Here is a 26,103-nt window from a genome sequence, read left to right on the forward strand (position 1 = left end):
TCCTGGTGAGGACGCTCTCCACCGATCCAAGGAGGGTAGTGAGGACATCCTGTGGTGGCTGTAAGTCGACCTTGTGGTTAGATGTTCGGCTGCATGTATGTGTTCTCCCTGTGTGCTGCCTCAGCTCTGCGCAGACAGCCGGCACAGCAGACCTCGAGCGAACCACCCAATAACCACAAGAGCCGTTAAGGTACGAAGGCACCAGGCTAGGTTTATTGTCAATAAAGCACGGTAATAGCACCTGGCAGACGCTACGAGGATACTAAGACATGTATGCTGGTGACAATGGACACAGCTCAGTGAATGGCTGGACTTTCCATTCCCCCTCGGCTGGACAAAGATACTCCCTCTGAGATACATCTTTATATCCTGATGCAAACAAGTTACGTACTGCCTCTGACATAGTTAGTTACTGCTCCCTGAGGTGACTAGTTACACCCATCACCTTGTACATGTTGGTTCGATCAAAACATCTCTATCGCATACTGTCATCCTGACCTTATCTTTTAGGAGAGGTCAGTGTGTTCCTGTTCTCCTTGGGTAATGTTTTTGTACCGTCCGTGATATCCGGATGTTCTGGTACTACTTGATATCGGGATGTGTTTGCGTGAGTACTCTGTGCTTAGCACATCTTAGGAATGTGTATTTCTGCAATATCAGCCCTGTTCTTGCCAGATTCTGTGAGCAGGTCCTGTCTCATACCAGGCCTCTCATACAAGGGCTTATGTCTTGGGCTCTCCTCCTACTACAGACCTAATATAGGTTGACTTAAGTCTTCAGTGTAGATATACCCTAAGTGGTACCCTAACGCTGAGGTAACATTTCCCTTTGGCTGCCGGAAATACTGTATTTTGGAGATCTCCAAACTTTTCCCTGTAACACAGGACCACTGTATGCAAAAGGCCAACCCTCTCCGGGGCCTTCTATTAACAGTCCCCACAACCATCCAGACACAGCACGCTGTGGCCTTCTGATTTATTTCTTTTCAGCCGTGAGCTGGACTGTGAAATCACTCTGAGGTTTCATTCCTCAGCTGAAACGTCAGGAGAACCCGACAGAATCACTTTTGAAAACAGAGGGGGAGAAATCCCAGGGCAGAAATAATGGGAGAGGAGGGACGCTTTCAAAGCCACTAAATCTGGATTTCACTCCCCCTGCCTCTCTGAATCCGAGCCGTCTTTAACTGGGGAATGGCTGGAAAGTGATTAATTCATAAGGTGGTAAATATTGCCTCCAGGCACGAGTGCACTTCCTTAGCTCTTAGTGCTGAAAGCTAAGTGACTGTAACAGGTTGTAGGCAACATGTGAACAATGGATTTTTGCTTCACCCGGTAGATTTTTTAACTCTGTCAAGAGCGCTCACGTGTGTCCTTCAAGCCAGAGGGGGGAAGGAAGCGCCTCTGGAAGTCTCAGGGTTTTGGTTCGGAGATTCATTGCTTGGTGTAGTAGTTGATGGACTAATGTTGGTAGGATGTGTGAAAGGATTTGATTGGCTGAGGTGAGTTAACGGAGGAGAGTTGTCTTCGGCAGCGGACATCAGAGTACATCTACACAGCAGTGAGTCTCAGAGCTTGTGTCAACTGGTTCGGGCTTGTGCTATGGGCACAGGCACTGATTTACTCATTTCCCCGGGGCTGCTCGACCCCACTCTGCCCCAGGCCCCACCTCCACTCCATCCCCTTCCCCCAAAGCCCTGCCCCTGCCCCTCCTCTTCATGCCCCGCCCCACCCTGCCTCTTTGCCCCCTGCCCTGCCCCTGCTCCTCCCCCTCTCTCCCAGCTGAACCAGCAGCAGGTGGGAGGCGCTGGGGGGAAGGTGAGGAGCTGATTGTTGGGGCCCGACGATGGGTGCTGAGCACCCACTTTTTTTCCCCCCATGGGTGCTCCAGCTCCGGAGCTCCCAAGGAGTCGGCGCCTATGGCTATGGGGCTAAAAATAGCAGTGTGGATGTGCCCTCTTGGGCTGGAGCCTGGGCTTTGAAACCAGACGGTGGGGAGAGGGTCTCAGAGCCCGGGCTCCAGCCTGAGCAGAACAGGCGACCCTCGCTGCCATGGGCGGAAGGGGCAGTTTGCAGTGTAAACGCGGCCACAGCCTGCTCCCCTCTTCCATCTACTCGGCTAAAGCAGGCTTTGAATCCGAGTTTCATTGGTCAAACCGGGAAACAGCACGTTTGGGTGGCTGCACCTAGACACCTTCTCCCCAGACAGAGGGGCGCGGTTTCGTGTGGTTCCGAGCAAAGCCCAGTGAACCTAACCTCCCGCCTCTCTTCTGACTCGCCCTTTGCAGTGTGGGCTTAGATTCCCCCGTGGGGCGCACTTCTCTAATACTGCTCTGATGGGGGTCTAAAGCGGCCTGGAAGGGGGTGGAAAAGGCCCCTTGAGAACACCCCTCTGCAGTGGGCTCCTCTCTGGCTGGTGTCAAGCTGGCGCAGGGGCATGATGCCAGCCCTGCTCCTAGCCCTCAACATAGGGGGCATTGGGTGTGTGCGGGGGGCAGGGAGGAGCTGTTGCTAGAGTGCAGCCATTAATTAGAGCAGCCCTGAGTCTGCTCTAACTTACCCCGGGGGCCGAGCGACCTCCTGCGCTGCACCAGAGTATGAAGAGCACAAAGGTTTAAAGCCACTCCTGTTCCCCCTCCCCATTCCTGCCCAAAGCGCCAGGATACGGGGGAGGGACAGAACTGAGAATCGGGGCCAGGGTGTGCAAACCATGTGGAGCGACGTTGCCTCCAGGGTCCGGTTCCCTGCCTTCCGCCCCGTGCAGACTGACACAAGCCAACTTTGCCCTGCAACTTTCGTATAGAAGTGGCTGCACCGTGGGGCTGAAGGCATCGTTCCGGCTGAGGGGACGTACACCTGTCTGCTCACATTATTGCCAGAAAGCCAGACTGTCGCTCGGGATTAATGACATTAATTGCGCCTGGATGGAAGCGGGCACGCTCCGCTTAATGTATTCCCCTCCTCTCGTAGGCGCTTGCTCGTTAGTCTATTACCCCCCACTGGAGAGAGCTCAGACTGCATTAGCGCCGAGCTGACCCCTCCTTTGTGGATAATGCGACACGCTTGTTTCCTCTTTCATTACAACGGCGTCAAAAATAACATAATGCACCAGGCCTTTGCACCAGCACACGGGGCCGGACGCTGTGTGACGCCGACAAGTTCATGCCCAGCCCCGGGAGCGGCATGAGGCCTGCGCGTAGTACATTAGCTGGGTCCTGGAAAAAATATTCACGAATGTGGCAAATAGCCTCCAAGGTGTGCCCGGCATCATGCCAGGGCTCCAATTTAGGCCGGGGGCTGGGGTTGAGCAGTCGGGATAGCCTGGGGGTGGTGAGAAGGGGACGCTGGGTCTATTCTCGGTACGGGAAAGAGGGGGTTTGCAGTGGATCTCTCCCTGTCCCCAGAGAGACGGCAGGGTTGGGGCACATTTCTGCAGCAGTGAAAGAGGAAGCTTCCACAGACACTGCTCACAGTAAGAACATAAGAACATCTATATTGGGTCAGACCAATGGTCCAATTAGCCCAGTGTCCTGTCTACCGACAGTGGCCAATGCCAGGTGTCCCAGAGGGAATGAACGGAACAGAGAATCATCAAGTGATCCATCCCCTGTCGCCCATTCCCAGCTTCTAGCAAATGGACACTAGGGACACCATCCCTGCTCATCCTGGCCATTGATGGACCTATCCCCCATGAACGTATCTAGTTCTTTTTTGAAACCTGTTATAGTCTTGGCCTTCACAACATCCTCTAGCAAAGAGTTCCACAGGTGGACTGTGCGCTGTGTGAAGAAATATTCCTTTTGTTTATTTTAAAACCTGCTGCCTGTTAATTTCATTTGGTGACTCCTAGTTTTTGTGTTATGAGAAGGAGTAAACAACACTTCCTTATTTACTTTTTCCACACCAGTCATGATTTTAAAGACCTCTATCATATCTCCCCTTAGCCATCTTTTTTCCAAGCTGAAAAGTCCCAGTCTTATTAATCTCTCCTCATACGGAAGCCGTTCCATACCCCTAATCATTTTTGTTGCCCTTTTCCAATTCCAATATATTGCAGCTTCCCTGAGGACTCCTTCTCCAGGGCTAGCAGTCAAGCTCTCATCACAAGCGCTACACATACTTGTAAACGCAGAGAAAGCATTTCTCAAAGATGTTCTCGTAGAACTTCTGAAAGCGTTGGCGTTCGGCAGCTCCCAGCAGCGCGGCATGAAAGGAACAGGTGAGCTCTGCCCACCCACGCTGCTCTGATTCTTCACTGCAGCAGAAGCAATGTGCCAGGAAGATCTTGCTCCCTGAAGGGAGAGAGAAATTGACTCCCGGGCCGAGGAAGCGAGAGACTTGGAAGACATGGAGGCGGGGTAGAGAGAATGGAGGATGGGCTTGGAGGAGCCCTGGTGAAACTTGTTCAGTGCCCGGGAACCAGATCCTGGAGGCGATCTGGGGCCAGTTATCCTCTCACCTACTCCAGTGTTAATCAGTGATAGTGTGAAGGCAGCGTGAGCGTAGAATCAGCCCCTTTGTGGGGAGTTCTCACTGACCTCACTGGGAATCCCATGGGTGGGCGGCTGTGGGATCAGCCCTGGACGTTTGAGATCTGCCACCTTATCGGAGTTACGAATTCCTTGCCCAGATCATTTTTTTAAAATATAGATTCATCCCAGAGTCATTTCAGAGCCCCAAATTCCCATCTTCACCCCTCCACCCCAATCCCCTCTTGGAACAGATTTCTCTGTATCCTCATTAAAGTGCTGCAGGAGCCTAACCACCGAATTCTGCGCGGCTGTGACCCCGCCGTGTCCCTTGTTTCCCTGGAGTGCTGGGCCTACCCTCAGCAGTACCCAATCCCGAGGCTGAACGGGTGTGAAAGTGACTCCACTGGCAATAGCAGCTGCTGGAGCGTTTGCAGAAGAGAGCTCATCTCGGCAGCCCATGTCTAAATCCAGAGCAGCTCCCTTGGCTAAAGCCTACCCGAGACCAGAACATGGTCCAGACAGCCTAGGCCGGCGAAGATTTCCAGCTCAGTTTTGCCGACTCAGCAGCTTTGGATAATCAGGGAGCACCTGGAGTTTTGCTTCTTCAGATTGAGCCTTGGCCCGCCTGGCAGAGTCACCCCTCACGCGGATTTATTAACGGAATTAATCACGGAAAGGCAAACGTCAAAGCTGAGCCAGCCCGAGTAGCTCTCTACGGGCGCTCTTGGACTTCCTCCATTGGGTCTGTTCTTTCCTATGCGCCTACTTCCCGTTAGAAGATCGCTGAATAGACAATTATGGCTCTGTTACCACTTAACATTCAGTCTGGCTTGAAGTGCAGCCATCTGACATCTCTTGAGAGAATACCTCCACGCACTTCAGCTCTGCATAATCTTCCTTCCCAAAGCCCCCGGTGCTTTCAATTATTCACTCTCCAATAAGACTCTTAAACCAAACAGCTGGAAGATGATTCCCTGGTGCATGGCTAACCGGTAGCTAGTCTCAGGATGGATTTAAGTCAATGTGCTTTAAGTGATACAGAGTTGAGTGACGAGCCTGGATGAGTGTTAAGTAAAATCCCCCTAAAAGGGAAATGTACTTTCCCTCATCTCCATGACACTATCTCGTTACATGGAAAGCTTCTCTTTGACGGCAGAAATACTGACATCAGCCAGCAGAGGGAATGCATGAAAATTGGGCTATAGGAATATTTGTGTATGCGTATGGCTTTGGCCACATTGAAGGCAGCAGCACGCTTAGCGTTTCTGGTTTGCATGGCTACATGTATAACTATGCCTCCAGGTACCATCCCTGCCGCTATTTGCAGTGCCGAGGGACTGTAAAGTGGGCAACATCTTGGCTTATCTTTCATCATTTATTGGCAGCGATGCCTCTGAATGGCTCTCTGGAGGACATCCAAGCAAACAGACTCTCTCTTGCCTGCCAAGACGGTGACGGCTAGGAACAGACATCGCTAATTAAATGTTAGTTTACAAGCTGGCATTGAAAAGGGGTCGTCTGGCAGCGAGAGCAAAGACCCGGGCGTCAGGACGCCTGGGTTCTACTCTCAGGCCTGCCACTGACTCACTGTGTGAGCTGGGGTGAAAGCGATTTCACCCCCTGTGGTTACTTATCTGAAAACGCTCCATACAGGAGTGGGCGGGTGGGGTTCCATGGCCTGCAATGTGCAGCAGGTCAGCCTAGATGATCATGATGGTCCCTTCTGACCTTAAAGTCTCTGAGTACAATAATATTTATTGGTATTCCAGGAGTGATTTGATATTTAATAAAAAGCACTTCGCTGACGGTCACTAGAGAGGTGCAAGGCAACCGTATGCTGGTAAGAGATGTCAGGCTCAAGCCTGCCTCGCGCTGAGCACTGCCTGCTGGGTCCTGCACCCCATCAGCTCTCATTTAGGCTGTTCATGAGAGGAGGCAGTGGGGTCTAGTGGATAGGGGACTAGATTGGGAGTCAGGAGCCATGCATTCCAATCCTGGCACTGCTGCTACCGGTGTGTGATCTTAGAGAAGTTTCCCCACCCACGCTTCGTCTGCTTACACTGCCAGGTCTTGGAGCCAATCGCTTGTTGCGCGCCTGGACAGGAGCTAGCACAGTGGGGCCCCGCTCTCGTCATGTCACGGTACTACAAATAATTCAGCATCTCCACCACCTGGGGCCTGGCAGGATTGGGCCCCTTCTTACCGACCAGGAGAGGCCTGCTTCGGGCTTCACCCTGAGAGATGCTGAGCACTTGTAGTTTTCTCCACTGTCTCTTCCTTGGTGCCATCCTTTACACACGCACGCACACACACACACACACACACACGCACACACGCATAGGAGGTGTCAGAAGAGTAGCAATTTGCACCCATTTTGCAGTCACTTAGCATAGGTGCAAATAACCACCAAGGAGCCAGGCGGTAGGGAAGCAAGTGTTCTCAGGATCAGGCCCTTATTATTATGTGTTATTTCTCTTAGACGCAATCAAGATCAGGATCCCAGAGCACTCCATTGCACACCCCTGCTCCCCCCGAGGAGAGGATGAGAGAACAAACACGTGACAGATATTAGTCATGGGCACTGCTGGAAGGCTCTCAGATACTGTGGTGACAAGCACTGTATAAGAATCTGTAGAGAATAGAATTTAACAGTGCTTGGTGCTCTACACACATACAGGTCAATATGTCCCTGCTCCAAGTTGTTTAGTGCATGCCATTAAAGATTCACTCCTTCATAGCAACTTAGGCATGGACAGTCTTGATGGATCTATCCATCTGGCATCCTGCTTCTGTATTTTGTGACTGAATGTGCCCAGAAATGTGCCCACTTGCCTAAAGCCTGGGGTTGATCAAATCTGGGCTGCTGGTTTGGAACCATCGCTAGTTATTCACCACATTTGCTAGGTGGGTAAACTGAGGCCCAGAGGAACACTGGGTCTTGTCATGCAGGGAGTCAGGAGCAGAACCAGGAAGGGAAGCTAGCAGTCCAGAGCCATGCCTGCCAGAGCCACTCCGTCCCTGAGCTGCACGGGAAGAGCAGTACCTGGACCTCCACTTGAACTGAGCTGATGGGTCTAACGAGCAGGAGGAGACACCCCCTTGGCAGAGCTGAATGCACGGTGCCTGCTAAGTGAAGCACTGGGCAAGGGAAATAGAAAAAGCATAAAGGAAAAATACAGTTAATTTCTCCAGGGTTGGCGTGACATAATGTGTTAGAGTCAGAGCCAAGTAACTAACTGGATCTGAGTGCTCTGCTGGCATACGTAGAAATCCTAAACCAGACCCCCATTCTGATGGAAGAGGAGGGGGAACAACTGGGTACGAAGACTCTTCCCCGGGCCCCATCCAGTCCTCAGGGTCCTGCTGCACTAGGCAATCTAAATGGAGAGGAGGAAAGAGACCTGGGTGTCCTTGGAGCCCTCTGCTCAATTTGCCGATGTGGTCAAAAAAGCAAACAAGGTGTTTGGCTGCATAAAGAGTAGGATGGTGTGAGGCCTTTCTATGGATCGATGGTGCCGCCCCATCTGGATATTGTGGGCAGTGTCGGCCGCCCCATCTCCAAACAGAAGCTATAGAAGTCGAGGGAGCTCAGAGAAAGGTGATGAGAATGATGAAGGGCCTGGAAAACCTCCCTATGGAAAGAGAACGGAAAACCTGGGAATGTTTCCCTTAGAAAGGAGATGAGTATGAGGGGACAGGATCAACTAAATAATGACCTGTCCTAGACCAGGTAGCTGGGAGCTTCCGCTCTCCCTGTCTTGTGACACAACAACAGTTGATCATAATGAGGGGACAATCAATGACCCTGAAAGGCGACACATTCAAAACTGCTGAAAGGAAATACGTTTCCACAGCACGCTTAGTTAGTCTGTGGAACTCATTGCCACAGGATGTTGGTGAGGCCAAGCTTCAAAGAGGGATTGGGCATTTACATGGAAATCAAGTATATCCAGAGTTCTAACAGTGAATGTTAACAAAACCATTGCAAGGGATATAAAACCTCCTGCTCTCAGGTGTAAACCTATCTCTTACTATTAGGAGTTAAGATGAGATTTTATCCCACAACTGCCTAATATGAACTTCCTCGCATCCGGGGCTGGCTGCTCTCCGAGACAGGGTCTTGGCCTCCATGGACCTGAGGCCCGACAGTCTGGTATCTGCTATGTTCCTCAATGTGTCACATACATCGCTCATCCCATTCATGCTCCCTCATTTAACCGAGGCAGTTACTGTTGTCCAGAGCTCAAAGAGCGGGTGTGTGAGAGAGGCAGATGGACATTTGGGGAATCCCTTTTCTGAATTATTTACCGCTGGAGGCCCGTAGCTGTCTCCATGCCAAAGGGAGCTCACAAGCTAACTTGGAATGGATCCATGCTCACAGAGGCACTCCCAGTGGAAATCCCGCTTACTCAACATGCCTTAGAGTCGCAACATGCAGTGCTAGGAATATGCAGGCTGGAGGGGATTGGGAAACAGCACATAAAATACTTGGGATGCAGGTTTGTCTGCTTGCCGCTCCAGCAATTTCCTTCCAGCGTTATGGCCAAAAGCATTTCCAAATACGGCATCATAAGAACATAAGAACGGCCATACTGGGTCAGACCAAAGGTCCATCTAGCCCAGTATCCTGTCTACCGACAGTGGCCAATGCCAGGTGCCCCAGAGGGAATGAAGAGAACAGGGAATCATCAAGTGATCCATCCCCTGTCATCCATTCCCAGCTTCTGGCAAACAGAGGCTAGGGACACCGTCCCTGTCCATCCTGGCTAATAGCCATTGATGGACCTATCCTCCATGAATTTATCTAGTTCTTTTTTGAACCCCATTATAGTCTTGGCCTTCACAACATCCTCTGGCAAGGAGTTCCACAGGTTGACTGTGCGATGTGTGAAGAAATACTTCCTTTTGTTGTTTTAAACCTGCTGCCTATTAATTTCATTGGGTGACCCCTAGTTCTTGTGTTATGAGAAGGAGTAAATAACATTTTATTTACTTTCTCCACACCACGCATGATTTTATAGACCTCTATCATATCCCCCTTTATCTGCACTTGCTTGTATTTTCTGCTATGTCAGTTAAAGGATTCTAAGAGTTTTACACTTTCCTCCTGTGTTTGTTTTCCACTCAGCACCCGTCTCCCTCTGCAGTGCTTCATCTCAGAGTAGGAGTATGTCTGGGATGAACGCTTCTCAGTGGTATGCAAACTATTTGCTTGAAGAATACAGCTAACTGCTTTGCTTTCATCACTCGCTGCAGACATGATTGAGAGGAAAGGTCCTAGCTTTTCGACTTGCCTCTTTCGCATAACTTCAGGAGCTGGTGTCAAAGCTGGGCCTGGAAATCAATGGACGTTCCATTCCTGCTCATTTTTATTCATTTTCGATCATGCCTAATGTCGTTTCTCGTAAGCCCAATTTGTAGCCAAAAGTTGTTCCGATCTCATTGGCCTGCGTCAATGACTGGATGGGTGTGACGGGGCGCTCACCACACACCAGCACCGAAGGGGTTCAGGTGGCAGGAGAGGCCAACAAGCCATAGGCTGCACCTACTGGCGAGGTAAGGGGCAGCTGAGAGTGAAGCTCACCTGGGCAGGAACAGGCGAGCAGCTGCTTTAAAGCCTAGAAGCTGAGACTAAAGGAGGGTGGCAGTGAGGTGAGCCTGCAGCCACACTCCCCAGTACAAGGGGGAGAGCAGGAGCCTGAAAAAGGCAGGGTAGGAAGCAGCCCAGGGAAGGAACAGTGAAGTCTGAGAGACTGTAGACCTCAACTGCAGGTTCCAGGGTCCCTGGCCTGGAACCGGAATAGAGCAGGGCCGCCCGGGGGGGGGGGTGAGGGCAAGTGGGGCAATTTGCCCCAGGTCCCAGGCCCCGGACCTCGCAGGGTAATGGGGCGGGGCTGCTAGCTTAGGTCCCGCCGGAGCCCCACCCCTTTACCACGCGGCTCTGAGCGGGAGGAGCTCAGGTCCTGCCACTGCAGTGCTGTCCAGGGCCGCTGCTGGATGCGGCGCGCTGAGGCTCCAGGGGAGGTGGGAGTAAGCAGCATGATAAGCCCCTCTGAGCCAGACACCCCCCCCCCCCAGCCCTGACCCCCAGCTCCGAGTCCAGCCCCTCTGAACCGGACACCCCTGGATCCATCCCCCGCAGCCCTGACTCCAGCTGAGCCCAGCCCCTCTGAGCCGGGCACCCCCCAACCCAGAGCCCAGCTCCCCACCCAGCCCTGGGCAACAGCTGCGCCACCCCCAGGCAGCGACAGCCCATTGGCACCAACCATCACCATCACCCAGCGACAGCCCATTATGTAATTGCAAATGTATTAAAGCATTTAATGTTTTTAAATAATGTATTTTGTGTATTTTCAAATTATTAAAAATTAATTTTTGAATATATTTCACTGGTTATTTTTTACATTTCCAAATACATGTTACTATAGTATTGCAACTTTTTTTTATGGAAGGGGCCCCCGAAATTGCTTTGCCCCAGGCCTCCTGAATCCTCTGGGTGGCCCTGGGATAGAGGGAGGGCCACTGCAGGAGTGGCGTGGTCAGGGCAGCGGGTATGGAGACAGCTGAGACTTTGGGGAAGGAGAGCTGGTGATACCCCGGAGGAGAAGGATGACTGTGACTTGGCCAGAGGGCTAAGCCATGAAGGAGACAAGTGACAAGCGAGAGAGGGGCCGCGGAGCAAGTGACTGAGGCAATGGGCGGAGCAACTGTGGGGCGGGGCATGGACAGTGGCGAGCTCATTCCCCAGATGAGCCACAAGGGGGCACCGCTGAGTGGTGAGTAGCGGAACCCCGCTGCAATGGGGGTAGGTCAGCTGTAGATGGCAAAGTCTCCACATTACCAAAACCATCCACAAAATGTGGCCCCCTTGTGGGCAGGCCCAAAAGTCCAGGATGGGGCAGGTCATGGAGAGCGAACTTCCCCCTTTGCTTTGAGGAGCTCCTCCCAAGCCATGGCTGTAGCACATAGGTTGGGCAGCATAAGATGAAGCTTGCCCTCCTTGTGCTGTGGGGGAACCGAGGACTTCAGCGTTCAGGGCTTTGAGATCCATAGATGAATGCTGTCACGTAAGTGCAAAGCACCTTGGGTAGGATTTTCAAAGGGAATTGAACTCCCACTGATTTCAGTGGCAAAGAAGTCCTTCGGGCTCCTTTAAGAATCTCAGCCGGTAAGCATTAACTTTCTCCCAAGAAACTGCTGATAAAAGGTCACTGGCTATAAACTCTTCCCCCTTAATAACGTTCTTGTTCCTCATAAAGGACCCGAAGCTCAAGTCTCCAGTTACGTGCGATGTGGCAGTGCCATTAGGGCAATCGGAGCAGAATGCTGAACAGCAGGCAATTTAAAACAGGCCAGCAAACCACGGTCAATTCAAAAGCTTTCTGGCAGCGCTCTCTTCATTTCCAAGATTTCTATCTTAACAGTCCTGTGAAAGAACAGATTAGAGTGGATAAATTGGATGGGAACTTCTCCTAATGGTTTAGCAGGGCTAAAAAATGCTCCCCGGTGCTATCCGACGTGCTAACACCCACACAGATGCTTTCGCTTTCTTCCCAGCTGCAGACATAACACGTTCACAGTCTGAAGTGCTAAGAGATCACAAGAGAAGCAGGATTGGAAACTTCAAAATGGAAGTGGTTTCATTGATTTGGAAGCGAGTGGCTCTTCCTTGTGGGTCGGTGCAGACCCCCTGGGGCATTATTGTTCTGCCAAAAGTGCTAGAAAGAAGACTGTAAAACCAAAGTCCTGATTTTTGTAAAGGGACCGCTCAGTGCCACAAAAATAAGTCTGCTCATTCGATTGCAGGCTGGGAACTTGCTGCTTTATTTAACTGGATCACAACAGAGTGGGGGAGATGATGTGGGGTCTCCCACTAACTGAACAGAAAGTAAGGGAGAGGAGGAACTGATATCACCACTTTATTACACCAATCACTTGTGTTCATTAAAGATCTCATCTCACTTTTTGTAAGAGCAGATTTAGAACACGGCTTGACATTTTTGAGTTCCCTTTGGCTCTTGCAAAATGCAAGTGCTGGGTTGTGGAGGGGTGTTTATAAAAATGTTATTCCTTTGGTGATCCTAGAAGCGGGACATGAACAAATAATGGTTTTTCTTAAATTGTTTATCTAGCACAGATACCCCAGTAATTATAAATACATGGGTTTGCCAATAAGGAATAGAGGTGTGGAATGTTATACTTACGGACATGTTTAAGTCCAGTGTTGGCTAGCAACCTTTTGTTAGGAACCATTCCCTTTTGGGGAATGTAAAGGTTTGTTACGCTAGGCTTGGGGACTAGATGCTGAGTACCACTATATAAACAAGGTGAGGTCTGGTAAATGTTGTTGTGTTGGGGACTGGGCAAAACTTGGCTAAAGCTAGTGGTCATAACAGCTGCCCTTCAGTCAGGAAAAGTGTCAGAAGCAGTTAAGCTCCTTTTGGCATGAGATACCTGAAACAATAGGTGCCACCACCCAAAACACAGACCACACGCAAAGCCAGTTAGAAATTGAGCGACATGGGTGGAGGGGTTTTGCTCCGGGTTGATTGCAAATGTAGAGGATTGGGGGGGGGTTGTTTTGTTGGTTGGGTTTTTTTTTTTGGTGGGGCTATGTGTGTGTGAAACACCACAGAAGCAGACAAAGAAGGCAGCAGAAAATGAAGGGCAGCCGGAGAACCCCCTGCCCCGCAGAGAAAGCTAAGAGAGAGAGAGCTTTTTGGGCAAAGTGCTGGCTGGAAAATGAGGCTTGGAATGTTGAACAAGGAGACGCTCTCTACTGTTGTTTGAGTTCTCCTATGTTCAGGGAAAGGATTTTCTGTGCATTGTTTGTAAATAAACAGGATTGCATCCACAGGTGCGACTTTCTTCTTTCCAAGTGGGTGCTCCACCCCTACTCCATCCCGAGGGCCTACCCCTGCTCCGCCCCCTTCCCCAAGTCTCCCCCCTCGCCCCACCTCTTCCCGCCCCCACTCCACCCCCTTCCCACCTGCTGCCGAACAGCTGATCAGAGGGGCCGGCTGAGCAGCTGGTCTGTGGGTGGCTGGTGGGTGCTGAGCACCCACTGTTGTTTTTTTTTCGGAGCACCCATGGAGACGGCACTATGCTTGCATCAACGAAATACCTGACTTGTAATGTCAGTTTCTCCTCCTAGTGGAAACAACCCACAACACCCTCACTATTGGCTAACTACTTGAATCAGAAAGGGCAACAATATGAAGTGAACTAAGAATCAGAATACTTGGTCCATTGGCTTAGCCCATTATAACTCAGCACAAAGTTAGGATGTGAATCCAAGCCTTCCCCAGATCAGAAGAGTGTCTGAAGCTGGGGATTTGGTCCAAGCCCACTTTTAGGTATAAGGAAGGCTGGCTGGTGATTATTAAGCTGCATGAGATAACATAACCGAAATCTGAACAACTACATTTCCTGGAGGCTCAAAATATTCTGGTTAACTTGTTTATTATTTGAAATTCTGTTTCGTTTTTCAAACTTTCTGCACTTCTTGTCTCTAGCAGAAACCACTGAAATATTGCAAGGAAAATCTGTTCGTGTGCAATTTTTATAATATTTTATTTCATGACCAAAGGCAGAAAATAATCAGACTGTGACAGGAAAAAGAACAGAGCCCATTGTGGTGAGGTTTCTGGCCTCGTTTGGCAGACCCACAATTAATTACTATGTATTTACTCACTGAGATCAAAATCTGACCCAAAGGCTCTTTCTAATTCTGCCACTGACTCCGTGTGTGACTTTGGGTGCGTCATGTCTCCTCTCGAGGCCCAGTAAAATGGAGATACCAGTCCTGAGCCACCTCACAGAGTCCCAGGCTGTGAACTCTGCACGCATGGGTGAGCAGTTACTCACATGAGAAGCCCTGTTGATTCCAATGGGGGAGCTCATGCAGCTACCCGCTCCCCGATGCACTTAATGGATTCTCAGTCTAGCCCAGCGATCTGGAGGGAATGAATGGACCTGATTCTCATTCACACTAATGTACGCTGCACTCACTTTAGGGCCCCTTCGTAATGCCAGTGTGATTTAAAGGCAATTAAGCCCAGATGCTCAAACTGTTTAGACTCCCAATTGAAATCAGTGGAAGTTAGGTGCTTAAATACCTTTGAGCTCTGTTGCTAAAGCGCTTTGAGATTCTACAGGACTATTAACCAGATCTCCAAACCTCTTCAGATGCTGCCTTCACTAGCTATATTGCAGTTGGGGGTTTTACATTTTTTAGCTCACCAGCAGCAAACATCTTCCAAATTGATTTAGGAATGGCTGCACCCGCTCCTCATTTAAGAATGGGCGTGGGTGTCTTTCATTCTGCAATCTGCATATTAATTAAAAAAAAATCATTAGGCTGTGAACTGCAAGTTGGCTGTGCCATTGTAGTTCCTCTGTGACCCAGAGACTGATTGTCAAATGCCAGCTCGGTGCTGGTCTTGTTCGGCTGCATTCTGAGCAGCAGCTGTTGTTCTGAAACGGGTATTAGCCCTGGGCTGTGAAATACGGGAGGAAAAAGAGACCAGGAATCGGATTAGCTGCCATGAACACTGGGGGAGATACTCAGAAAGAGCTGTGGTGAAAGGTTCAGCAAGTGGAGCTCCTATTGTCTGATAACAGATTGGGTGTGTGCCAAAGCCACTCAGGTAGCACCTGTGAGCTGTACCTCTCCGCTAGACCATTTCACGCAGTTTCCTAATCTTGTACCTCTCTATACACACACAGACATACAGGGACTGGTTCTTCTCTCACTCACACTAGTGCAACTCCATCGATTTCAATGGGGTTACTTCTGATTGACATCGTTGTCAGCAAGGGCGCGCTCACGTGCCTGCCGTCTTCCCTCATTTCTTTAAGGTTTTCTTTGGAGCCACGCAGAGTTTTTGTCAGAGGGATAAGTCCTTCTGCAGTTTAAGGCACCAAATCTGAAATGCCTCTGGCGGGGGTGGATAGTAAGAGATGAACATGTTTGCTTGTTTTTTCCCCTGGCAGTCACAAGAAATCATTCCTGCCATTGGTCTGAGAGGCAGTCTTTCTCTCGTGCCCGTCCAAAGTCAGCACATGGGCGCATTAGCCTGCCGGATGCAGCTGTCGATTCATCTAGGCTTTCCTTACCATTCAGTGCTTTCTGAGTTCCCATTCATGACAGGCAGCTCTATGTTGGAGGGTAGAATACTTCCCAGGGGACACAAGCATATGCCTAGGATCAGAGCAGACAATGGCTGATGAGGTGAAAACAACCCCCATCAAAACTCATCATGTGCTGTGTGTGTGTTTTATAGGGAGAGACAGGTGGAGAAATCAATAGCTGCATATTGTGGGGAAACTGGCCAAGAAATTACTGTCTCCCGACCCCATCACAATGACTTGGGCCTGAGTTGGACTGTAAGCTCTTTGGGGCAGGGTCTATCTTTGCATTCTGTGTTTGTTCAGAGCCTGGCATGTTGGGGTCCTGTCCCATGACTTGGGTGCGGAAATCTCCTGGACAACCTCATGGAATTAAGGTAAAGTATTTGAGGAGCTCGCTGTATTAAAAATGCAAATGTTTGTGTGTTATTGAGAGGTGACTAATGTGAACCTTGGGAAGTATTATGAGCTGCAGAGGACTCTTGGAAACAATGTGCTAGACAAAGTCAAGTAGGAGTCCCAGGAAATAATTTGGGGGCGGTTATGCAAAAACCCAGCCTTTTGGAGCTCTGCCCTGGGGAGGGGATCTCTTGCCTATGAAATACCTATTCCCAGCATCAAAAGATCCAAACGGCATGAAGGATTCATAGGGGTGCTTGTCCTGACTTAATAGATGTTATGAACTTGTGACTGCAGAAGAAAACCCTAGTGGGGTCTGAAGGAGCGTTCACCAGCCGGAGCCTTTGTTGGAGTTGGGGTGATCACTGGTAAGCTTAGTAGCATCTGGGTAGGTTCTTTTATTGTTTGAATAGGTTTTCTCTGTGGTGCTTTTACCTTAAGAACAAATGTACCTGCTTAGAAATGGCTGTGTGGTCACTTTTAGCTGCAGATTACATTGTTCAGAGTCTCTGAAGAGAAAGCAAAGCACAGACAGTGGCCTGCGTCGGCAGTCTGGCTCGCTGGGGATAACACAGTGTAGGCCGGGAACTGTGAAGCCAGGAAATTCATATGACTGTTTCTCATCAGATCCTACCCGTATTTTATCATCTTCCGTCCTCTCCTCCTTACTGGGACACAGACAATCTCCATTAGTCGATCCTCCCCTAAGGGATGTCTTTGTCCAAACCATGTGCTCCTCCACACCTGTCAGCTTTCCCCTAGTCCTTAGTTTAAAAACTGCTCTATGACCTTTTTAATTTTAAGTGCCAGCAATCTGGTTCCATTTTGGTGTAGGTGGAGCCCATCCTTCCTGTATAGGCTCCCCCTTTCCCAAAAGCTTCCCCAGTTCCTAATAAATCTAAACCCCTCCTCCCTACACCGTCGTCTCATCCATGCATTGAGACCTTGCAGTTCTGCCTGTCTAACTGGCCGTGTGTGTGGAACTGGAAGCATTTCAGGAATGCCACCATGGAGGTTCTGGACTTCAATCTCTTACCTAGCAGCCTAAATTTGGTCTCCAGGACCTCTCTCCTATCCCTCCCTATGTCATTGGTACCTACATGTACCATGACTACCGGCTCCTCCCCAGCACTACACATACATCTATCTAGATGTCTTGAGAGATCCTCAACCTTCGCACCAGGCAGGTAAGTCACCGTACAGTTCTCCTGGTCATCACAAACCCAGCTATCTATGTTTCTAATGATCAAATCGCCCATTACTAATACCTGTCTCTTCCTAATAACTGGAGTTCCCGCCCCCGGAGAAGTATCCTCAGTGCGAGAGAATACTACATCATCATCTGGAAGGAGGGTCCCAACCATGGGATCATTTCCCTCTGCTCCAGTTGGATGTTCTCCTTCCCTGAGGCTTTCATTCTCCTCAACAGCACAGAGGCTGTCAGACCAGGAGAGGGACCGTTCTGCTGTGTCCTGGAAAGTCTCATCTCTGTACCTCTCTGTCTCCCTTAGCTCTCCAGCTCAGCCACTCTGGTCTCCAAACCTGTACATGGGCTCTGAGGGCCGGGAGCTCCTTGCACCCAATGCACACATACGCCACCCGCCCACAGGGCAGGTAATCAAACATGCTGCATTGGGTGCAATAAACTGGGTAGCCCCCGCTCTGTTGCTGGACTTCTGCCAGCATTCTCTTTTTACTCCTGCCGCTGGTTCCTTTGTTGTTGTTTTGTTTTTATTGGGGGGGGGGGGGTAAGTTAAGTTTAAAGAATGCTAAGTGTATCTAGCCCCCCACACTCCCACTCCCCTTGTGAACTCCCTCGCAAAACTCCCCTGTTAGCCGCTCCTGTTCGCTAGCTCCTCTGAACTGCCTCCCCTTGGTGCGAAGTTATTTAAAAATCTAAATTAACAAATACAATTCGTCCGAGCACGATGTGCGTTCACTATGGCACCTTCCGGCAGAAGACCATTTGAAGTCAGAGTGGCGTCATTTCTGCCTCTCATTCAGGGGGTGCGTTTGTATCGAAAGACACGATCTAAACGGGAATTCCCAGAAAAACCAACCAGAGATGTTCTCCAGGGTCTCAGCTGGCAGGTGGTGGAGTCCTGGGAGCTACTCATTTCATGCCCATTTGTTGAATGGCAGCTCTAAAATTGAATGTGTCTGGTCCTTGCTCCTGAGAGTTCAGTTCCTATGGCTCAGCAGACAGCGATTAAACTCCCACGGCAGTAGGTCTGTTTGGCTTATCTGCAGATTGCCTTCCGAGCAGAAAAATCTCCTTAAACAACGATGAGCCCCTACATCAGCCCGGGAGCTTTGCTGACAACCTCGACTGTTTTCAAACGGTGAGCTTTAAAAACGAGCCCCTTCGGAATTCTTTTTATTTGCCATCTGTATTGTGCACCTTTGGGTTTCGTGTTCTCCGGTCTTTTTCTGTAACCATAAGAGCTAGAATCTTGCTTTTCTTTCAAACGAAAGCTGTGATGCTGGTCCTGGAACCCACCAGAGGAGAGGCAGTTCTTGATTTAGTCCTAAGTGGAGCACAGGATCTGATCCAAGAGGTGAATATAGCTGGACCACAGGGTAATAGTGACCACAACATAATTAAATTTAACATCCGTGTGATGGGGAAAACACCACAGCAGCCCAACACTGTAGCATTTAATTTCAGAAAGGGGAACTACACAAAAACGAGGAGGTTAGTCAAACAGAAATTAAAAGGTATATCGCAAAAAGTAAAATCCCTGCAAGCTGCATGGAAACTTTTTAAAGACACCATGATAGATGCTCAACTTAAATGTATCCCCCACATTAAAAAACATAGTAAGAGAACCAAAAAAAGCCCCACCGTGGCTAAACAACAAAGTAAAAGACGCAGTGAGAGGCAAAAAGGCATCCTTTAAAAAGTGGAAATTAGATCCTAGTGAGGAAAATAGAAAGGAGCATAAACTCTGGCAAATGAACTGTAAAAATATACTTAGGAAGGTCAAAAAAGAATTTTTAGAACAGCTAGTCAGAGACTCAAAAAGTAATAGCAATGTTTTGTAAGTACATCAGAAGCAGGAAGCCTGTTAAACAACCGGTGGGGCCACTGGATGATTGAGATGCTAAAGGAGCAACAAGGATGGGTTCACCACCAGCAGCCACCGCTCTGAAGGCAGTGATACCACCAGCAGCACCACAGAAGTAAGGATAGCAGTACCGCAACCCCCGCCCCCAATAATCTTGCAACTCCCTCCCCCTCCCCCCCAATTCCTTTTTGGGTCAGGACCCTTACTATCGCTGAAATTTCAGATTTAAATAGATGACATCATGAAATTTATGATTTTTAAAATCCTATGACCGTGAAATTGACCAAAAAGGACCGTGAATTTGGTAGGGCCCGAACGATATTGCTTCTGTTCCCTGATTGGATGCGAATCAGCTAGTTTTCAGTCTGGATACTTGTGTTTCGAATTCAGAATTCACTTTACACCAATAGTCTCCAATATTCGCTTTAAATTTGCTGTTTCCATGAATTTTCAGGCCAAGAAACTCTTTTCTGCTAGAATATGGCTAGAAATCTAACACAAAAGGGTCCTGGACACAATCAAAGAGAAGTCAGATGTGTATGCGAACTGGTCAATCTGATATTCCCTGATTTCTTTCTTTCTTACCTCCAGTAGTGAGCATAAGCTGTTAGCATCTGCTGCAACGCAGCATTCTGCAATGTGGGTCCAACACTGCAACCTCATTGGATCAGAACTATGGAATAACACAGTGGCCCAAATTCAGGCAGGTCCTAAAGCATCTGTCTGAGTTTAAGCACCTGAGTACTAGTCCCACGGAAGTCAAGAAGTTTATTTATGTACTTAACATTAGGCATGTTCTTAACTGCCTTGCTGACCAGGGGCTCAAAGGGCCACATCACAGGAGATGCAATGCGAGGTTGCTAATCATCATACTTCTGTGTTGCCATTTTACCAGTGTGACTAGCCGAGGTATGCTCGCTGTTTGGTTAGCTATTCCTAGCATCAAGCGGATCGAAAGTACTATTATTCTATTCTATAAGAACAGGCCCACACATGAACAGTTATAATTAAAACCCGAATAAATTCCCTTGCTCATTCTCAGAGAGGGAAACATCTGATTCTGTGAATTTCCGAGAATGTGAGGTCAAACAAGTGGGGCAAGGTTCAAGTGGGCAGGAGTCTCGGGGGGGGGCAGATAGGAGGTGGGGGCCGGGCCACAACCCCCTCCCCTAATTGGCCCTCCATACAATTTACGAAACTGGATGCGGCCCTCAGGCCAAAAGGTTTGCCCGCCCCGCCATAGAGCATGCCCTGTGTGAGGATACTAACTGTGCCCAGGTGGGAAGGCCAGAGAGAACCACAGGGTCTGTCTGTGTCTGGCAGCCTCCCTAAAAAATCCTCTTTGTGTTCCTTACAACAGGCAACCGTCTCTCTTTGACTGAGAGGGACAGCAGGGACCCAAAGCAGCCCCATACAACACAGCTAGAGAACATCACAAACTGCAGCCCATACACCCAACGGGCCAGGTCCCTAGCAAGGTAGAGGAAACAAGAAACAAGAGTAACAGATGCAAGTACGAGAGAAGGGAGCTGCTAACTCTTCTGATAATAGGCCAGCTGAAATAAATGGACCCTATGCGTTCATGGAGTGAGTCCCTGCACGGGGCACTGGCTGGGTTTGAACTTGGGAACCTTACGGACCAAAAACCAGGCCTGAACTATAGGAGTTGATAGAGAGCTTTACTAGCTACTTGGAGTAATAGGCTTAGCCGGCTGCATGGAGTGGTCATCATTTGACACCCCACCCCACGTGTGTGTTTGTATTGACACCTATGTACATACAGGCATTCGGGGATAGGTGGCTGTGTGTTGACGCGCATTCCTGACTCGGGGCATGCATGTTCATATGTGCGAGCGTGTGTCCATACATGGGTATGTTCATATAGAGGGGTCAGCTAAACCCTGACCCCTGGCCTAGGGAAGCAAGAACACAATGCTCCACTCCAAACCCCCACTTTCTTCGGCTCCTTCCAAGTAAAGCGTCCACTGGCGAAACCTGCGTAAATGGTGCGTAACGCTTTTATGAATCAAGCCCTTAATCGGGAATTAGGATTTCTGTGCACATCCTTCAGACCTAACAGCCCTTTAATCAATTCATTACATTAAGAGTTAATTTACAACACGCGGTTTAGGACGAGTTCTCAGCTCTTAGCCGGGCTCTTAGCCCAAAGCGAGAGAAGCGCATTAACAACTCAAATGTATTCTGCATTCGGGGGAAGAAAAAACCCACCCCCTGATACTCAGCCCTTCCAGGGAGACTCTGGGTAGCAAAACAACATCACAGTGGTGTGATGGGACCACCACTGACTTCATGAATTTTAGATGCCTGGAAGAAATTATCTATTTTGCTGGACCCTTGCTGGGCTCAATCAGTCTCTCCGTGGTTGGTGACAATTATCAGCCAGTGTGATACAAGGGGGATATTTTAAACACTGTTTGACACCAAGCCTTCCCCCCCACACACCTGTTATGACCTCCTCCCCTCTCCCCACCCCACACTGCTTGGCATCTCTTGCTTTCCTTGAAGCAGAAAGCGATCAACAAATCTTTCCCATGCCCCTAGCACCAAGCAATGGATTTTTATACACCCAAGCTGGGTGTTTCCACCCAAACCTCACCCCCTGGTAATAGCTAGAAAAACAGCCTTGAGAACTAGTTGTACGATAGCAATGAGCAGCAGCAATCAGCTAACAGCAGCTGTCAGCGTTGACTCCCCTCTGCAGGTGAGGAGTCCCTGGGTCCGAGGGCGCTTTGCTCCAAGCAGTGCTGGGATTGGAAAGCTCTTTCTCCCCTCTGTTCTGCTCAGGAGTTAACAATTTCAGACCATTACCGTGGAGAGATGCAGCACCGTTCCGGAGCAGGGCGGGACGAAGGCCCTGCAGCTGCCGGGTCATGAGAACCAGGACAGCCAAACAACGCTTTGCTTTTACGAAGCGCCTTTCACCTGAGGATCCTGCAGCGCTTTGCAAACGTTAATGGCTTTGTGGTGAAGGGTGCTATAGAAAAACATAATTCTCACAACCTCCCTTCTTCTTATGGCTGGGAATTCTTACCCCGTTATTAACAGATGGGGAAACTGAGGCAGGGAGGCCCAGCTCCTCAAAGGCACTTAACACCCACTGAATTCCAGTTAGAAGCCTAAATGCCTTTAAGGGTCTGAGCCAGAAACGTTAAGTGACTTACTGAAGATCACAAAGCAGCAGAGCCTTGTCATCCTTTTCTATGCTCTAACCACTCTACGGACTCCCTCTGCTCTGCGTTCATGTCAGAGTTTGGCTGGCACCGGACCTTTCACCCCACCAAGGCGGCCTGGTCTCGGCCCAGATCACAGACGTTAGAAACGGAAAAGATCATTAGCTCAAGTCTCTCCGCCTACAGTTACAGAATCTGGCCTTCTGACAGCTGTGTGATTGGAGGCTACCTTTGATACTGGCCAAAAGGCCCCCCCAGAGGTACTGTGGTCCAGCGACTAGAGCAACAGACTGAGACCTAGGAAATGGGGGGTTCTAATGCTGGATCTGTTGCTGGGTGAGTCGCTTCCCTGTGTACCTTGTCTGTTTAGATTGTAAGCTCTTGGGGACAGGACACTCTCTCGCTGCAGTGCCTAGCACAATGCTTGGTGCAAGGTTCTGAGCATGCCCCTAACACAGATCATCACAAAGCCCTTCAGCTGAACTTGCTCCTTCTGAGTTTCCTTAACAGTGACACCGCCGGCATCCGGCTCTTTTGCTTGCTGAGAGCTTGAGATGCTCTACCAAACCTAGGGCAGACTTAGCTCCTTGGCGGGGGTGTCCCTTGCAGCCCGCCATCTCAGGATCGTTTTAACGATGAGCAGATTCCTGGGCAACAGAGCCCAGCATGTGGGCTAACTCAAACCCATCGGGCTGCGGACACGGGGCCACTCACACTGGCATGAAGAAGAGCCGCTCCATTGCATTCAGTGGTTACACCAGTGGAAAAGAGAAGAGACTCCGTCGCACAGCCCGACGGCAGAGATCAGTCCCGTGTTTGATTGCTGGGCCCTGTATCCAGCTGGTGGGCGGAGGCGGATGGATGCCACATACCAATGGCTGTTCACTCCTTAGGGGGAACTCCTCATTGCAGATTGGCAGGGCTTGAGGCTCACTGGCCGGGGATGGGACACCGCAGGGCGCTGGAGAAGCTGCCGTCCTGTCCCAGGGGGGAAGAGAAGAATCTCTCCTCCAGGGACGGTACCTGGCACCTTCCGCAGATGTGACGTTCACTTTCGCTTTCGGTCAGCATCTCCAAATCTGACCCATCGCTCGAGCCCCCTCTCAGCTGCAGGGTTGTGAGCTGGCTCACACTTCAAAACAAGCCCGGCTGCTGTCTGCGGCAGCGGACTTATCTACCGATTGAAAAAACACAGTAATTGGGCTATAGGATTTAATAGAGATCTATTTGCCTGCTGTAGAATTTGCTGAGCGATATACGCTGGCTACCATACATATATGTTATACTCATAATAGGTGTGATCCGCGCAATAGATATGAAGTGTTAAGTACAAATATTAAGCATAAATATGGCCGTTCTATAGCCCAAATTGGCCTGTACCTTTATTATACTCCTGTTCACTTCTGCTAAGTGTCCCATAGCTCCTTGCGTTAGCTGTAATAAGCTTTGGCTTAAGTAGATGAGAAAACTGTCAGGATCAGGACATATGATTGCCTCATAGCAACAGAGAGGGAGTTACCCGCACGAGCCTATGTACCCTGGTCCAGGCCTAGAGGTGTCGTCACCCCCCTTGGTCCCTGGAATTCATGGGTTCAGCACAAAGAGAAGGGGTACACCCACGGCCGGCTCTAACTTTTTTGCCGCCCCAGGCAAAAAAAAAAAGAGCGCCGCCTTGCAATAACACCCCCCCAAGCGCCACGCCACCGAAACCCCCGTTCCCCCCAGCGCCGGGCCACCCAAACCCCCGCCCTCCCCAGCGAGCGCCAGGCTGCCCAAACCCCCCGCAACTCGCCGAGCGCCAGGCCAGGCCGCCCAAACCCCTGCCCCCCCCCCCGAGTGCAGTGCTGCCCAACCCCCCCGAGCACCACGCCGCGCTGCCCAAACCCCGAGTGCCGCGCCGCGCCAACCCCCACCCTCCCACAGCGCCGTGCCGCCGAAGCCCCCGCCCCCCCGAGCGCCACACCACGCCAGCCCCCGCCCCCCCAAGCGTCACGCCAGTGCCGCGCCGCTGAAACAAAAACAAACAAAAAACCTTGAGCGCCGCCCCACCGAACCAAAAAAACCAAAAAACCCCGAGCGCCCCCTGCCACCACAAGATTGGCCGCCCCTTCCAAGGTGCCGCCCCAAACACGTGCTTGGTCGGCTGGTGCCTGGAGCCGGCCCTGGGTACACCATGGGCCCAGAAAAACAAGGTAAAAAAGCTGATCGGTTGAAATCTAGTTTCAAATGACACTTACGGCACCTTTTCCTTGCAAACACAAAGGGTATAAAATATGGCTTTCGGAGTGTGACTTTGGGGAGCGCACCTTCTGTGTAAGGGCAATGTACCATGGCTGCATGGGGTGGCTCCTCGGAGACTGGTATTGTACAGAACTTTTTTCCTCTATCACATTAATAAACGTGACTGAACCTGGAGAGAGGGATAGCTCAGTGGTTTGAGCATTGGCCTACTAAACCCAGAGTTAGGAGTTTAATCCTTGAGGGGGCCACTTAAAGATCTGGGGCAAAATCAGTACTTGGTCCTGCTAGTGAAAGCAAGGGGCTGGACTCAATGACCTTTCAGGTTCTCTTCCAGTTCTATGAGATAGGTATATCTCCATATAATATTAATCATATTACTTATTCTCTTAAGTAGATTTTATAAGGAACCAAAGGGTGGTGAAGCAACTAGTGGGCTGTAGCCCACGAAAGCTTATGCTCTAATACATTTGTTAGTCTCTGAGGTGCCACAAGTACTCCTGTTCTTTTCGCGGATACCGACTAACACGGCTGCTACTCTGACAACTGACTAAACAATTTATTAACACGTTCTCGAGGACGGCTTTAAACAATGTGCTGTAGAAGCACATCATTCTCTCCTAAATCTATAGGGTTAAAGAGACATTGCCATAGAATCCTGTTTGTTTCAGCCCTGTTCGGTCTACAGGAAATTTCCATCAAGGATGCCACGAGTCTGGTGTTATTTGCATTACCGTAGTGTCTCGCTCTTGAGGAGGGCCCCTGGGACTGGGCCCTGTACAGACACAGAGACAACCCTTTCCCCAAAGAGCTGATCATCTAAGCAGAATCACAGGCAGGGGCAGGTCACCCCACAAGGGAGGGGCAGACCTGGGAATTGAACCAGGTCACCTAATCCCCGGTCCAGTGCTCTATCTACTAGACCCCACTGCCTCTGTGGAAAAAAAGGGGTTTTCACTTTCTCTCTGAGCTCCCCATCCTCTCTCTCCAATATCAGGTGAGCTACGGTGTTATGGCCTGATCCTGCAGGTCAGTGGGAGCTTTCCCACTGACTCCAATACGCGTGGGATCAGCCAACATTCCCCAGTTCACATCCAGCCATCAGTAGAAACACTTGCCTCTGGCCTGACTGATATCTCAGCTGTCTCACCTGCCAAAACCACCCCCCAACCCCCTCCACACACAAAGGGCCAGATTCCAAGCCCAGTTACATCAGCAGGAGTTTTTCCATTGACTGCCGTGGGCTTTGGACCCTGCCCTGCTCGGTCTCCCTCAATTGAAGCCATAGCAGACTCTGTCCAATGAGACACTGAGCCAGCCCGAGGTGGGGGGGGGGGGGGAACAAGCATGTACTCGTGTGCCCCGCTCCGTCTGATTTCCCACTGGGCTGTGTTCTGTGCCTGGTGGCCTATTTACCTCTGCTTTATGAATGATGCTGTGATAGCTAATTCATTCATTCCATGTCTAAATGCTATTACGCTGGGGCGCACCATGCCACTGAGTTCCTGTGGGAAATGGACCAGACTCCTCCGAGTGTAGCGTATAATCAGGGTGGTCTGAGGTAAGCTCCTTTCCGCTCTCTCTTTGGGCAGGAGGAGAAAACATCCCT

This window comes from Trachemys scripta, chromosome 9, assembly GCF_013100865.1.
Source record: "Trachemys scripta elegans isolate TJP31775 chromosome 9, CAS_Tse_1.0, whole genome shotgun sequence".
In the NCBI taxonomy this organism is placed as follows: domain Eukaryota; kingdom Metazoa; phylum Chordata; order Testudines; family Emydidae; genus Trachemys; species Trachemys scripta.